The following is a 16,305-nucleotide window of genomic DNA, read 5'->3' on the forward strand; positions in this document are numbered from 1 at the left end:
GTGAGGAAATGGTCACATAGAAGTCTACAGGAAAACTGGAGGAATAGAAAAGCTGGGGAGAAAGGTATTAGGAGCAAACATAAAGATGTCCAAACAATAAAGGAGAAAGGCTAGAACCTAAAAGATACATAAAGAAAATATTTTATGTCCACTGTAATAAGACTGGAGATAGTAAAACTATTGATGGAAGTTAAATGGGAGAACTAAAACAATAATAGGATTTGCCTAACAAATCCTCAGAATAGGGAAGGGGTGCTAATTACATCTCCAGTTTCCACTTGAATCAATAGTCAGGCTGAGGGGTACAGGACTGTCAATTTACCTCAATGGTGTGCCAGACACAAAGGTTGCATGTTCCCTGGTCCCCATGATACAGAGAATCATCTCCACCAGAGGACTCCAGCAATTAATTTATCTGCTCATCCAATGGGTGACCTTTTCCAACCTGAGATAGAACAGATTGTGACTTACTTTGTGACACCCTAATGTACTTGCCATAGCACAATAGCTGGAGATCTCTGAAGACAGGACAAGATGATTGAAAAGCTGGCAGTGCTGATAGATATGTGTGGGCAAGTTGGAATATGTGAATGGTAGATGTGAATCCCTATGATCAGGAAGGACCAATGAGTGAGTGATGGATATGTTCTGTATTGAGTAATGTGAAAGGCTTTTAGTATTTTGGCCCTGAGACACACTATGAGGATTCATTCATTCATTTACATAGATCCACCATGTGAGGTTATTCCATTGTTTTGCTGGAGCATTATCACATGGTGGATATCAATTAAAAGCATGCACCTCCCAGGAGACATGAAGCTATTTCGTCTTCAGGGTGAGTGTGAAAGGCTATTTTACCTTTTCGGGAATATGCACACACACCACAGTCACAAATGCTACATCACTGAAGTATGGAGACCTCTTTCTTAGTTGCTAAGACATAGTGGGATGAATCATTGAATCTTGTCATCAGGTGTGTTTGAATGTGTGCAGTCTCCTTTTGAAAAGCAGGGAAACTTGAACCAGAGCAGGCTGCCTGCATCATCGAATGAGCAGAGAATGCTGCTGAGGCCCTCCTTCAGTGCACAGAGCCACTGGCAGCTCGGAGTACTGGGAATTAGCACCGGAGCCACTTAGGCCATTGAAGACATCAGGTAGATGTGGTGGATAAATGAAAATAATGCCATTGATTTGCATGGCTGTGAGCAGGTCGCATCACAAGCTCTAATTATAGAAATCAACTTTCCATCCTTATATCACCCAGCATTTGGATACTATTTATTTTCTCCAAATGGAAATGTATCTTTTCAGTCCCCAAACCATCTCATCTTTGAAGGATTTCCATTGTTCACTTTCTGCTTTGCCAAATGTCTTTCTAATAAAATTAACCAAAGTGCCACCTTCATTGGGAACTACTTATTTCGATGGTACCCCTCACATTTTGTCATTCATGATTAGTGTACTAACTGCTGTAAAAACATTTGCAAGTTTCTCTTTAAAAGTTATTTTAATTTTACAAGATTATATTAAAATATTCTGAGACATGATCCATTACTGCATCATGTCTTGTCCTTGAATTTCCCCTGTATTATCAGACAGTTTTCATGAACACATTCTTTAAGCAAATAACAACTGCCATTTCCCAGGGAAAACACATTCACTTTTGTTCTGGTACAATGGTTGAGAAGCACCCAGTCCAGTTTCCTTAGCCAACATTGTGTTCCATCTCTGAAGGAAAAACCAGACAAAACTGGTGAATGAAACATACTGGTCCAACTTGTCTCATACATTTCAAAATGAAGATTGGTACAATCAATATGCTCACTTCTGTTATATTGCATATTTTTAAACTAGCTTTTCCCTCTAGATTCATTTACATTGGCATTGCAAGAAGCATGGGCTAGCTTCACTGAAAATATGCGCACAAATGGACAATGGCATTTTACAAATGATAAGGCCATTGCCAACTATGACGGGACTAATACACACTGCATGAGTAAATGAAAAGGACACAAATCATTTTCCCCAACTGCAGCCAGCTATTCAGGATTTGGGTGACTGCAATACCTTGGGTAGTGACTTCCCTTTGGGCAATTTACTTTTAATGGAACTAAATGTTGCTATCTTCCTCTGATATACTTCTTGTAGAAGAGTCTACACACTGTCAACATTAAAAAAAAACTGTATTGCCCGCATATTTCTTTGCTCCTCTGCTTTTCCACAACTGTAATGTTCCCTTTATTAGCAAGTTAAAGCTCTTTATCCAGTTTTACAACTCTGAACTATGGCCATGTTTTCTGAACAAGCTATCCTTTTACCAGTAGCTCTCCGAAGTAAAAGTGCAAATTTGGTCTCAAAATATAGCACATCCACCCCCTCACACAACGAACATGGAAAACCCCTAATTTTGTCTGGGTTTCACAACTGTACTGTGGACTGTAACAAGGAATTCGGTTTCAAATGGATCGGCACTTCCAGAACACTTTCTGACTCACTGATCTGAAAGAACATAACTTCAAAATGAAAATTAAATATTTATATATATATATATGTGTGTGTGTGTGTGTGTGTGTGTGTGTGTGTAACAATTAAATGGCCCTTTAATGCTGTTTTGTTTTGCCTCAGAGTGGGCCATCCAAATTATTGACACTGTATCAGTTCCAACCAAATACTGAAGCCAACACACGTCTCTGAGTCCAGAGTAAGTTATCATATCACAATACTAAAATAGGTTGTAAAACCATTTTCTGTACAAACACAATTGCATTTTATTTCTATTTCAAATCATTAGATTTGTTAATTAGAAGATGTGCTCAGTCAACAAAACAAAATGCACACATTGTAGTTGTCTGGTTTTCATAAAAATGTAAAACACTGTTTTGAATGGTTAGAATATGTGCCTAAGTATAATATTGTCATGAATGCCTTCCACTTTATTGTACAAACCTTTATATCATAGACAGCGTGGCATTGTTTGACAAGAGGCCATGTAACACTTGTGAATATTTGATGAGTTTCAAGTTCTAAGCCTTTATCTCCACGTTTCATTGAATGCTTGCATTGTTACAACATCTGACGTGTTATGTGATCTGGTGTATGATATTTGGATGTGATGCCTGACTATAATGTATATATACTAGACAGAAGATGGTCACCAAAATACTATTTGATCTCCTGTGATGTTTTTTGTCCTACTGTTGTGACTCCTAGAATGCTGTCTTGCTGTGGTATATCTTTCAGACTCAGAAGTAGAAGGGTTGTGGGAGGAAGAAATCCATGCCTGAAATGACAACAAAATGAGGTTGCTGCAGGCTGAAGCAAGAAAACCTGAAGGTCCGACGACAGCTGGGAAATATCCAACCATTTGCAATGGCTGCAATTTGAAGATCATCTCAGCTGAAATTTGTGGCCAGCAGTTGGGAAAATCTTAAAGCAAGCATGAGCTAAAAATAATTATCCAAAATTAGGGGATGCAGCATTAATCAAAGTTTACAAAGTGAAGGGTAAGGAACTAAATAAAATGGCTTTGCAGAAGAACTTGGTGCCAAACTCTGGAACTCCACATAGACCTAAAGCAGTTGCATTTGCATTTCATTATCAGAGTGTCATATTATTACTGGACGGGTTTTATCAACATCATAATCAGGTTGGCTCTGTTCAAGTATAACAGTTCAATATGTATGGTTCCAAAATAGGACATTTCACAAGGTCCTACTTTCAGTGGAAGACAGGTAGATAGGATGATGAAGAAGGCAATGGCACCCTTGCCTTCATTGATCAGAACATTGAGTATAGGAGTTGGAACATCATGTTGCGGCTGTACAGGATATTGGAGAGACCATTTTTATAATACTACTTATAATTCTGGTTGCCCTTCTATAGAAATGATGTTGTTAAATTAAAAAGGTCACAGAACACATTTAAAAGAATGTTGTCAGGACCAGAGGGTTTGAGTTGTAAGGGGACATTGGGACGTTTTTCCCTGGTGCTTCAGAGGCTGAGAGGTGATCTTATAGGAGTTAATAAAATCACATGGTTCTTAGATAAGGTGAATACCCAGGGTCTTTTACCAAGGATAGAGAAGTTCAAAACTCCTGGGCATGGGTCAAGAGGGGAAAGATTTATCAGGGATCTGAGGGGCAACATTTTCACACAGAGGCTGGTGCGTGTATGGGATAATCTACTAGAGGAAGTGGTGGAGGCAGGTACAATTACAACATTTAAAAGGCATTTGAACATGTACACAAATATGAAAGGTTTAGAGGGATATGGGCCAAATGCTGGCAAATGGGACTAGTTCAGTTTAGGAAACCTGGTCACCAAGAATGAAATGGATTGAAGTGTCCATTTCTGTGCTGTATGATTCTATTTGACAGACTCACATATTTTAGCTGGATACAGTTCAAGCAATACAGTTAACTAAACTGGTCCCTGTTTATTTTAGGCAAAATAACCTTTTCAACTGATTTGTTGAATGTTTGATCTGATAATTGTGCAGCAAAGGTAACAGGACAGCTGCCACCTTCATGAAAAGGGCAACCAACAGCATATGTACTTATCCAGAGACTTTAAGAATTGGTATATAAACTGTAGAAAGACTGAGAAGGGGAATGAAATGAATATCAAATCAGCTGAAGAAAGATGGGACTTGGTGAGCAGGAAAGAAGGGAGACCTGCTGGATAAAGAATCTTTGGTATTTCAGGGATGTTGGAACAGAATAAAAGAAACAAAGGATGGTGTGATAAAAATGAAAAGACATTGTGTGAGTGAGAGAAGAGAATGTAAAAATAAGAAAAGAAATGAAAAATTTTGAGTTTTAAATTCACTGTAAACTTAAAATCTGACAGAAAATAATTCCATATTTGTTGTAATTAGTTATCATTGCCAGAAAGGTTGATTACCACTCCAAAATAATTGAGCTATTTAAGTAACTGTAACATACACCTGTGTCTAACATCTTCAGTGGTGTACCCTCTGCATCTGTGACATTTTGAAATGTGACATTCCCATGTTAGAGGGAAGACTCTAATTTGAGACTATACATTCCCAGATAGGTCTGTAACAGAATATAACTGAGACTGCAAACTTGATTATAAGGATTTATTAATCACGGTTATGAAAAAAGTTCATCAGACCTCTACTTAGGTATGTCATCTTAATAAGGGAGAAATGGTTGCCTTGCAAATTTACAAACAAATCCTTATGTCCTTACTCAATCACATTAATTATAAGAGTATGGATTTGTTACACTCTGGATTCTTAAGCAGCTGCATGGGTTCTAGAATAACATAAAATTTGCAACACAAAAGCATGACAATTGGCACACTTGGTGTATCCTAACAATATCAATTTCTCTTCTTCCCTCAGCCAAGTTCACAATTTTAATTGTAGATATGAGCCAAATAATGTTGTACCAAAATATCAAATGACATCTGTGGTTAGCTAGTGTTACAATCCCCGGATAGACTTGGAACATTTAAAAAGAAATTTGAAGTTTCAGTTAACAGTTGAAGGAATGACAGGATGAGATTTTGTATCATATTTACTGAAAAAGTGAATTTACTCTATTCAAGAAAACCACAGGAATCCCATTTTCATCTCAATATGTTGCAGGAGAAAAATTGAAAGTAACTTTTTAATTTGGAACTGCTGAATTGGAAAAAAGTCAGCTTGAATTTCCAAAGGAAAGGGTAGAGTAATTAGGCTCCAACAATGGGAGAAGATTGAAAGGAAATAATTTCTTCATTGTTTATGTTATTTGCAAAGATTTTCTTTTAGTTTTTAAAGTGGAATATTTAAAATTGCATTGTATTGTAAAATGCGAACTGGTGACGTGTTTTAATAGTCTTACAATGTGCAGCAAGTGTAAGAAAAAAGATATCATGAGACTGAGAAATGAAAAAATATTAATCAGGGTTCCAGCCCAGATATCAGTTAGAATGATCAAACTGTATTCTCCTCACTGCTTGTTGTTCAATGTTACGGTCCAGGAAAAATAGTTTCTAAGAACTCAGTGCTCAGAGTGGAATCAGGTCCTCAAAATGGACCCACCTCACAACTTTTTACTTAGTGTGGAAGAGGAGGAAAACTCAGGTTGAAAGTCAATTCACTTCTGACCTCCACTTTCATATGAAGTCTGCCGAGGCCAGCTGGGGATGTGCACCACTAGAGGGGAATGTAACACCGGTGTTAAATCCAACTCAAATTCTGAACCCTTCTTCTTTTCTGGTGACCAGAGCCTGGGACCCAGTCTGCCTTTCTCCAGTCCTGCTTCTGAACTGAAAAACCAAAATAAGGTTTTATTAGTTGGCCCTGTGGCTTTAAAAAGCAGAGAGCAATTTATTGCTTTGACATTGATTTTTATTTTGCTGAGCAAGTTGGTTAAACTTTCTGCATGCTTTAATTTAAAAAGTCTGTTTATTATTATGCCAATAGCCAAGCCAGGTCTCAGGCAGTTACTGCTGGATTTCAAGCTGAAGGACAATGAGAGGCTCACAAGAAAGCCTAATTGCTTTCTGGGGAGGAGGCAATGAGGCCGTTTTTTGTTACAAATCAGATACGCTCAGCACATTAAGCAGCATCTGTATTGAGAGACAGATATCAGTGATCATTGAGCTAGTATGGATCACGAATCTGAAATTTTATTTCTGTTTCTCTCTCCTCAGAAGCATAATGGCTTGTCATGATGACCAACCATCACGCAAGAACAGCAGACACATAGTAAGAGCAATCTGATGCAGATAGGAAGATGATTATCACTGTTGGAGGTCAGTCATCTCAGCTCCAGGCCATCCCTTCAGGAGCTCCTCTGGGTAGGAATTTTTAATTGACATGTTCAGAGATGGTATGATGGTATCCCTGCAGCAGTGTGAGACTTGAACACAATAGATTGCTCAAAGTTGCCACCCAAGTTGATGGAGTTGTTAAGAAGGTTAAGAAGAAATGTATGTTGGCTTTCATTAGCAGAGGTATTGAGTTTAAGAGTCCTGAGGTTATGCTGCAGCTCTATAAAGCCCTGGTTAGACTGCACTTGGTCGACTCATTATAGGAAAGATGTGGAAGCTTTAGACAGGGTGCAGAGCAGCTTTAGCAACATGCTGCCTGGACTGGAGGGCATGTCTAATTAAGAAAAGTTGTGAGAGCTTTTTTCATTGGAGCGAAGAAGGATGAGAGGTGACTTGATAGAGGCAGGCAAGATTATGAGATTAGATTAGATTCCCTACAGTGTGGAAACAGGCCCTTCGGCCCAACAAGTCCCACACCAACCCTCGAAGAGCAACCCACCCAGACCCATTCCCCTACACCTAATACTATGGGCAATTTAGCATGGCTAATTCACCTAACCTGCACATTTTTGGACTGTGGGAGGAAACCGGAGTATCCGGAGGAAACCCACGCAGAGAATATGCAAACTCCACAAAGACAATTGACCAAGGAATTGAACCCAGGTCCCTGGCGCTGTGAGGCAGCAGTGTTAACCACTGAGCCACGTGTCGCCCCATTATGAGAGGCATAGATAGAATGGATAGTCAGAGACTTTTTCCCAGGACAGAAATGTCTGTCACGAGGGGGAATAATTTGGAGGAATGTTTAGGGGAGATGTCAGAGGTAAGTTCTTTACATAGAGAGTGGTGGGTGCATGGAATGCACTGATAGCAGTGGTAGTAGAGTCAGATATATTAGGCACATGGATGACAATAAAGTGTATGTACGTTAGTTTGAACTTAAAGTAGGATAAAATGTTGGCATAATCTCGGGGGCTGCAGGGTCTGTACTGTGCTGTGCTGTTCTATGTTCTGTGTTCTAAAACAAAGAACTGCGGACGCTGAAAATCTAAAATAAGAACAGAAATTGATGGAGATGCTCAAAGGGTCTGACAGCATCTGTAGAGAGAAAATGGAGTTAACGTTTTGTTAACTGGAAAATGATCAACGTAACCAAAATATTAACTGCTTTCTCTCTCCACAGATGCTGCTAGACCAGCTAAGTTTGGCCAGTAATTTCTGTTGTTGTGATAAAGAAAAGCATTGTGCGGCAGACAACTGGATTGCTGATGCAGCAGCTCAGCTGTCTTGACTGCTTGGTACATGTTGGACTGGGTTTTAAAATTTTGATGATATGCTATGATATAAGAATGTCACCATGAAGGTACTGCTTCAAGAAGTCACTGCTTGTGGAAAGGGTGAAAAGAGGAGAAGATGGGAAGAATGGGAGGATGAGAAATGAAACACCTGTTCTAGACACTTTGGCTGCATGTGAGGTGTTAAGAGAGTGCCTTCAGAGATTCCATTTTCAATGATACTGCCTTCCTTGACCATCGTAGATTCACCGTTACAAGATTCACCAACACTACTGATACTGGAAATCTGAAACAAACAGAGAGAATGCTAGAGAAATTCAATGGGGCTGGCAATATCAGTGGAGAGAGATGTGGACTTGATGTTTTGAGTCTGACATGACTTTTCTATGGAACTGAAAGGAGTTGGAAGATGGGGTGTAGGCTAATATCTGAAGAAGAGGAGGAGCAAATGGATTACATGCAGTGGGTACCTAAAGTAAATACATAGGGAGTAATATGGTGGCATAGGAAATATAGATATGTAAAACAAGTGTAAATGGTAGTTGTGAAAAGGAGAAATTCGAGTCTGCTTTGCGACAGCAAAGCCAGCAAGAAACAATTGGGGAGTGGGGGGGGATGTGGGGTTGTTGTAATCAGAATGGATCAAAGAGGTCATGCTCTGAATTTGTTGAGCTCAATGTTTAAGCCCCAGAGATGATAAACTGAAAATTGTTGTCCCTTCATCTTATTTTGATCTTTGTTGAAACACTGTAATAGGTCCAGAATGGATGGTAAGGAATTGGAAAATTGGGTCATTCTCACAGATAGTGTGGGGATATTCTGCGAATGGGTCACTTAATCTGTGTCTTGTTTTATCAATATAACGGAGAGCATATTGTGAGCAGTGAGTACAGATTGAACGAAGTACAAGTAAAGTGTATTGGCACCTAGGGCAGTAAGGAGGGCAGAAGTGAATTGGCAAGTGATACACCCAAAATTGCCTTGTGAGGGCTATGAGGGTAGTAAGGAAGTGTTAGGGGCGTTGGAGAAGTGGACTGGAATGGTTCCTAGAACTCTGACAGTGGAGGGACAGGGAAGACGTGTTTGGGGATAACGTCCTGCTGAAGGTGGCAGAAATGGTGGAGAGTCATACTACTGGGGTGCAGGGTCAACCATTTCCTGCTGTCACATTCAGCTGAGATGCTCCCTTTTCTGGCATCTAACAAAATCATCTTATTAACATGTTTATTCAATAACACGTCCAATCAGACTAGGTGGGAGCTAATCAGACAGCTCCCACCTAGTACTCCCTCAATATCTGCAGCATGGTTGGTGGATTATGCTTGACTTTCATGCAGGAGAATATAGACAGCTTTGTATAATGCAGACCAGTGATGCTGGGCCTGAGACTTGGCTTCAGACTGCACACCATGACTGCTGTGAATTAGATAGGAAACCCAGAAGTAAATTAATCATGAGGCTGAACATATCTCTTGGTTTCTTACATTTATTAGACCACACCCTCCAGTCCCAGGAATAGCCAAACCTAAACCTGCTGCCAAAGAGTCTAAAACTGGTTATATTCTTTGGAATTAAGATAAAAGAAACATAATATCATTTTACCTCAATCACGTGGTGTACGTAATTTAGCCTGTGGCAAGTAATGGAATTAGAGGTGGAGGTGAACAATCTATCAATAATTCATCAGCTACTACTTCAATGTTTAATCCTGTGCCCTCCAGCACTTTTCATTTTTACTTAGTTAACAGAACAGAAATATATCCCTGCATTTGCAGACTCACTGACTAGAGTAGATTTTAAGAAGCTATACCAGTACAGGGAAGGGGCCACTGATTTCTGCACTGTTTGCAAATTAATACAGTTTTTTCCACAAATAACTGTATGTTTTATTGTTAATTCTTTTACTAAGTACAATCATAAGGTTATTGAAGCATCAGTTCATGCTGCTGTGAAGCTATTTCTAAAAGTTGTCTCCTGTGCTGCACCTTCTCAAGTGGGGGCCAAATCCCAGAGTGGGAGCAGAGAGAGAACAGGCTGAGACTCTGAACAAAGATCAGGGTGAGTGCAGACTGAGTCCCAGAGTGGGAGCAGAGTGAGCGTGGACTGAAGCTTGGAGTAGGAGCAGAGTAGGCCCTAGATGGAGGTAGCGTAGCCTAGTGTTCTGAAGCCCAGCAGGCTCAGACTCATGTTGGAAAATTACTACAACTTGGGTATTTTATAGACACTTTTTATTCTTATTCTGGACTTTTTTTAACTATATCAATTCTGTGACAACACTTCAAGTATCTGTACCTAGGTGCCTTGTACCTAAGATGGCACCAAGAGGTGGCATTACAAGCATTTCACTGCACTTAATCATGTGCTCATAACAATAAAGGCTGTTCTATTCTAAATAGTCAGCAGCAACACCCCCACTCTCGTAATCAGTGTAAAGGACGTCATCAATTTATTTTGAAATTTAGCTGTCAATTAAATTGAATGGAATGAATGAAAATACACAATACAACATTTGATTAAGTGCCAAGGAGCTAATGAGAAAACATTGTGTAAAATGAAGAACAGTGAAAGAATTTTGATGGCCTTCCAGGTGGAAAGTAGCCAAACATGTCACAGATACTCGAAGACAAATCAGTGAACCTCAAGCATTCATTGAAAGGCAGTAAAAAGAAAGTGTGACATAGCTTGTTGAAATAATTTCTTTATGTGGTGTACAATGAACAATGAAAGATTGTGCAATAGTCATAGAGTCAAACTGTAGATCTTAAAAAGTCAATTACAAGGGGATAGCGTGATGGTTCAGTGGTTAGCACTGCTGCCTCACAGCACTAGGGGCCCGGGTTCAATTCCACCATTGGGCAGCTATCTGATTGGGTTTTGCACATTCTCCCCATGTCTTTGTGGGTTTTCTCCAGATGCTCCAGTTTCCTCCCACAGTCCAAAGATGTGCAGGTAATGGGGATTGGTTGTACTAAATTGCCCATGATGTGTAGCTCATAGGAAATACAGGGATGGCCTGGGTGAAATGCTCATCAGAGTGTGGGTGTAGGCTGAGAGTGATCAAATCATAGAAATAGACAGCATAGAAACAGACCCTTTGATCCAACTCGTCCATACCGACCAGATATCCTAACCTAATCTAGTCCCATTTGCCAGCATTTAGCCCATATCCCTCCAAACCCTTCCTATTCTTAGACCCATCCAGATGCCTTTTAAATACTGCAATTGTACCAGCCTCCACTACTTCCTTAATGGGCCAATGACCTGCTTCAACACTGTAGGGATTCTACATAGTTTTTTTCAAATCTACTTTGTTTGCATATCCAAAAGGGTTTAAACATGAATTTAAACATTGACTATTCTACTTTAAATTGGGAACAAATTAAATCAATCTTTGATTGACATTATATCCAATGCTCAATATTAAAGTGATAGAGCACTGAGTATTTATTTTTCTTGTAATAGTTCCTGTTAGTATAAATGAAGTAATTTCTTCATGTATTGTATATTCTCTGATGAAATCTTCATCCATACAAAGCAATCTAGAATTGATTTTAGTAATACATATGCATCAGCAATTATAAAAGAGGTACAAATTGATGTACTTGTTGCAGTAGGCACAAAGTGGGGACTCCTGGCATTGGTATATCGAGTACTGATATTGTTAAACTTTAAAAAAAGTATTTATTTCTGCCATAATATGCCTGTGAATATATTCTGAACTGAGATAATTTTGGTAGTTTGAAAACTCTGAGGATGAAGAACCATAATAGGACTCAATTAATATCTGGTAAAGCTGACTCATTTCCTTGATGATCTGAAATTTTTCTCAGTTGAGGTTTTAAACTGATAATATGACTGAGTAGGTTTACCTTCCTGGAAAGGTTGTGGTGGTGGTATGGACGAATTCCAGGGAGAAGTGTTATCTCATTTATGGGACCAGGTACATCTCAAGGCTTTTCAATACCTCTCCGAGTGCTCACCCACTTTATATCACGTGGATGTTTGCACATACCTGCCTTGCCTTGTCTTGCCTTTTGGTGTTTTTTTCCTGCATTCAGACCTTAAAGGCTCACAGCACTTCTGTGTTGACTTGCCTGTTTAGCACAGTCCCAAGCCAAGAAGCTTGAATTGAATTGAATGATTTGTCATTTGCATTTTACAGTGAATAATACAGTAAAATAGAGAAAAGCTTCAACTGTTGCCACAAACTGGCACCATTTTGAATAGTTTAAGCATAAAAAAATAAAATGGTGTAACTGAAAGAGAATCTATCTTCATTCTGCCACCTCTGCCACATGTTCTGAGCCAGAGCTGGCTCACCAATGACCACTGCCCCTTCCACCCCTTCTCTACTGTCCCATGGCTGCCTGGGCAGATCCACTAACATAGGTGTCCTTGGTGGAGTGGGAGGGGGAGTTAAAGTGTTGAGCCACGGGGTGGTTGGGTTGGTTGGTCCGGGTGTCCCAGAGGTGTTCTCTGAAGCGTTCCGCAAGGAGGCGGCCAATTTCCCCAATATAGAGGAGGTTACATCGGGTGCAGCGGATGCAGTAGATGATGTGTGTGGAGGTTCAGGTGAATTTGTGGCGGATTTTGAAGGATCCCTTGGGGCCTTGGAGAGAAGTAAGGGAGGAGGTGTGGGCGCAAGTTTTGCATTTCTTGCGGTTGCAGGGGAAGGTGCCAAGAGTCGAGATTGGGTTGGTGAGGGGTGTGGACCTGACGAGGGAGTCACGGAGGGAGTGATCTTTTCGGAACGCTGATAGGGGAGGGGAGGGAAATATATCCCTGGTGGTGGGGTCCGTTTGGAGGTGGCGGAAATGACAGGGACGCCCGGGCCAACCAACCCAACCACCCCGTGGCTCAACACTTTAACTCCCCCTCCCACTCCACCAAGGACATGCAGGTCCTTGGACTCCTCCATCGCCAGAACATAACAACACAACGGTTGGAGGAAGATCGCCTCATTTTCCGCCTGGGAACCCTCCAACCACAAGGGATGAACTCAGATTTCTCCAGTTTCCTCATTTCCCCTCCCCCCACCTTGTCTCAGTCAATTCCCTCGAACTCAGCACCACCCTCCTAACCTGCAATCCTCTTCCTGACCTCTCCGCCCCCACCCCACTCCGGCCTATCACCTTCATCTTGACCTCCTTCCACCTATCACATCTCCATCACCCCTCCCCCAAGTCCCTCCTCCCTACCTTTTACCTTAGCCTGCTGGACACACTTTCCTCATTCCTGATGAAGGGCTCTGGCCCGAAACGTCGAATTTCCTGTTCCTTGGATGCTGCCTGACCTGCTGCGCTTTAACCAGCAACACATTTTCAGCTCTGATCTCCAGCATCTGTACACCTCACTTTTTCATCGAGGAATCCCAGGAGGTCTTGGCAGTGCTGTTTATTTCAGGAGTGACATAGGATCGGGATGACCGTGGATCGATAGAAGTGTAGTGCACAGATAAAGAGGTGAATTGTGATGTATAGTGTAAGATAACTCATTGGGGCTTACAGACAGAACTATGAAACTCACCAAAATTGACACTGAGCTGATGTCTGGTAAAATTCAGCCCATTGTCTTTATAAATGACAGCATAAACCAGAACTCTTCAGGGAAGCAATGGGCTTACTCTCTCAGCTGAAAGGTTGGGAGTGAGGCCACTTCCACTGGTCCAGTTACTTACAGTGACATAAGGCCATTGTTTCAAGGCAATACTTACACTCTGATCTAGGAGGAGCTCCTGCCTCAGAATGCTGTCAGGCAAGAAATGGCCAAGAGCTCTTAAGTCCCAGTATGATGCATAACTGCTGCTGGACTTATAGACTGCTTCCAAGCAGCTATGAAACAGAATTTCATGTTAATCCAGTGTTTCAATCCAGGCCAGCTGGTGTATCCAAACAGGATGGGTCCCATTTCTACAGGCTGCTGAACAGAGTGTGCACATATCTACCACTTGTAAAATACAGCCATGGTGAGAAGAAGCCTTTGAGTGGCTATTATTGGCCAGTTAATGGCCTCAAGTGGCCCAAGGGTGGATGGACGACCTGATGCATCTTGGCTGCTGGTAGGATATTAGCAAACATGAGTGGGTGACATGAATAGCTCAACTGCCACGGTGCCCAATTCAACAACCTCTTACCTCCAAATATACAGCTAGAGGAGCATAAAATTTGATCCAAGGAAATAGAACATTGGTGAAAGGAATGTAATAGATATTTGAGAAGAAAAATACAAATTAGTGGAACAATAGTGAATGGCCTCACAGGAAATAGCATCAACACAGGCACCAGGGACTAAATTAAAGACAAAAAAAACTACAGAGGCTGGAATCCAGGGTAGACAGGCAGGAGGCTGGAAGAACACAGCAAGCCTGGCAGCATCAGGAGGTGGAAAAGTCAATGTTTCAGGTGTAACCCTTTTCAGGACTGGGGGTGGTTGTAAGGGGAGCTGCAGATAAATGGTGGGGTGAGGGAAGGTTTTGGGGGGTGAGAGGAGAATAGCAGTGAGTTAGGATAGGGTACGACCTGGTTGGTCGATAGGAGGACTAAATCTGATTGGTAGCTGGAACAAAGGGTTGGTCAGAGGAATAGGGATGGGGAGGAGGGGCTGAAAAGGGAACAGGGACCAGACTGAGAAACTCGGCAAAACATTCCCTAAGTTTGCATTTGGTCTTACCAATGTAGAGAAGACCATGTGGTCCTCTCTACATTGGTGTTTTCCTGATGAAGGGCTTATGCCCAAAACATAGATTTTCCTGCTCCTTGGATGCTGCCTGACCTACTGTGCTTTTTCAGCACCACACTTTTTGATCCTTCCAACCAGATTCATGCCTCCTACAGACCAACCAGGTGATACCCTCTACCTGCACTCACCTATCCCCAGCTCACTGCACTGCCCCTCTCTCCACTAAAATCATCCCCCACCCCATTGGTGAAGAAACATTGACTTCTCCACCTCGTGATGCTGCCTGACTTGCTGTGTTCTTCCAGTCTCCCGCTTGTCTACCTGGAACTAAATGACTTCCTCTTGTGCTTAGTTTCTGTCTTTCCATGAAAATTCTACAGTATCAAGTTCAGGTCCAGGTGAAGGTTTGGAAATGTTGATGCTCAGTGAACAGCCTTGTGAAAAATAATCAATCAATGAACTTGCTGAGCATTGTGCAATCTCTTCGTTTATTTTGTGTGACAATAATAGTTGTACAATAAAGCAATAGAGTCTATTCTGCAGTTTGATATAGGTTCATTTCCCTCACACTGCTGAACCACTGATCTTAAGTACAACTTGGTACTGAGGTGTTGAGTGGAAGCATTAGCGAATACAAATGGGCAAGAAACTTAGTAGATGCTCTCTCGCAGGTCTGGACATACAGTTCAATGAGGCATGAGCACAGACCCAAGTCATCCATGTTCTCATAAATGTAATTCTTTCATAGACTGAGGAAGCCCCAGGAAAAGGAGGAGAAGTAACAATGGTTTCATGCTAATCTTGATGTATCAAATGTTCCAAGATTTGAATCCATGAATGGTTAACTTTGTCGTACATGGGAAGATTTCCCAAAGTGTATCTTCAGTCACTTTTTCCAACAACAGAGTTAACATATTTTATGCATCAAGCCAGGTGATTCTGGACTTTTGGAAATGTTTTGATTTTGAGTTTGTTGCCAAGCTGTGTGTGACTATGGAAAATATGATAAGGTTGTTGAAGTGGAATAGATGGTGCTAACTTATTAGCATCTGAAATTCCTCTCACCCATTTACTTTTTTTCAATCACCACTTTCTCCCTCCAAGCAGTAAAAAATTTATTAAAGTAAATAAGAACTTATCCATTCCTCTCTCAACTGTGGAGTATGATAATTGAGTTTCAGAAGGTATGTATTTTCCTGTGTTAGTCATTTATCAAAACAGAGTTCATCACAAGGTTTCTACTTTTCATCATTTTATTCTATAGTCCAATCACCAACATTTTGTAGCATCACGCACTGTTTTCCTCAGTACTAATGTGTTAGTGTAGGTTAATTGTGCATCTAAAGAGTTTGAAGCCACCAACTTTTAATTCAGTGGTGAGTTCTACCATTGAAGCATAGCAGATATCCTTAATTTCCTTGATGATAATAAAGGGAACAACACAAACACTAAGAAAAAAACTCTTGCAAACAACATTAATTAAAAATGACTTGAAACATATATATTTCAATCTAATTTTACTCTTAAGAATATTTGCCAAAAGACA

The 16,305-nt window shown here is 40.8% G+C and overlaps 1 long non-coding RNA gene across 1 annotated transcript in view; it reads left to right on the forward strand.

The window, feature by feature from the left end:
* The window catches only part of LOC132822736 (uncharacterized), a 59,855-nt gene that overhangs the window by 22,959 nt on the left and 20,591 nt on the right, over positions 1 to 16,305 (forward strand). Inside the window, exon 3 of the long non-coding RNA XR_009645468.1 lies at positions 6,667 to 6,813. This is a non-coding gene — a long non-coding RNA (uncharacterized LOC132822736). The remainder of the gene's footprint in view (positions 1 to 6,666; positions 6,814 to 16,305) is intronic.

This window comes from Hemiscyllium ocellatum, chromosome 15, assembly GCF_020745735.1.
Source record: "Hemiscyllium ocellatum isolate sHemOce1 chromosome 15, sHemOce1.pat.X.cur, whole genome shotgun sequence".
NCBI lineage: Eukaryota > Metazoa > Chordata > Chondrichthyes > Orectolobiformes > Hemiscylliidae > Hemiscyllium > Hemiscyllium ocellatum.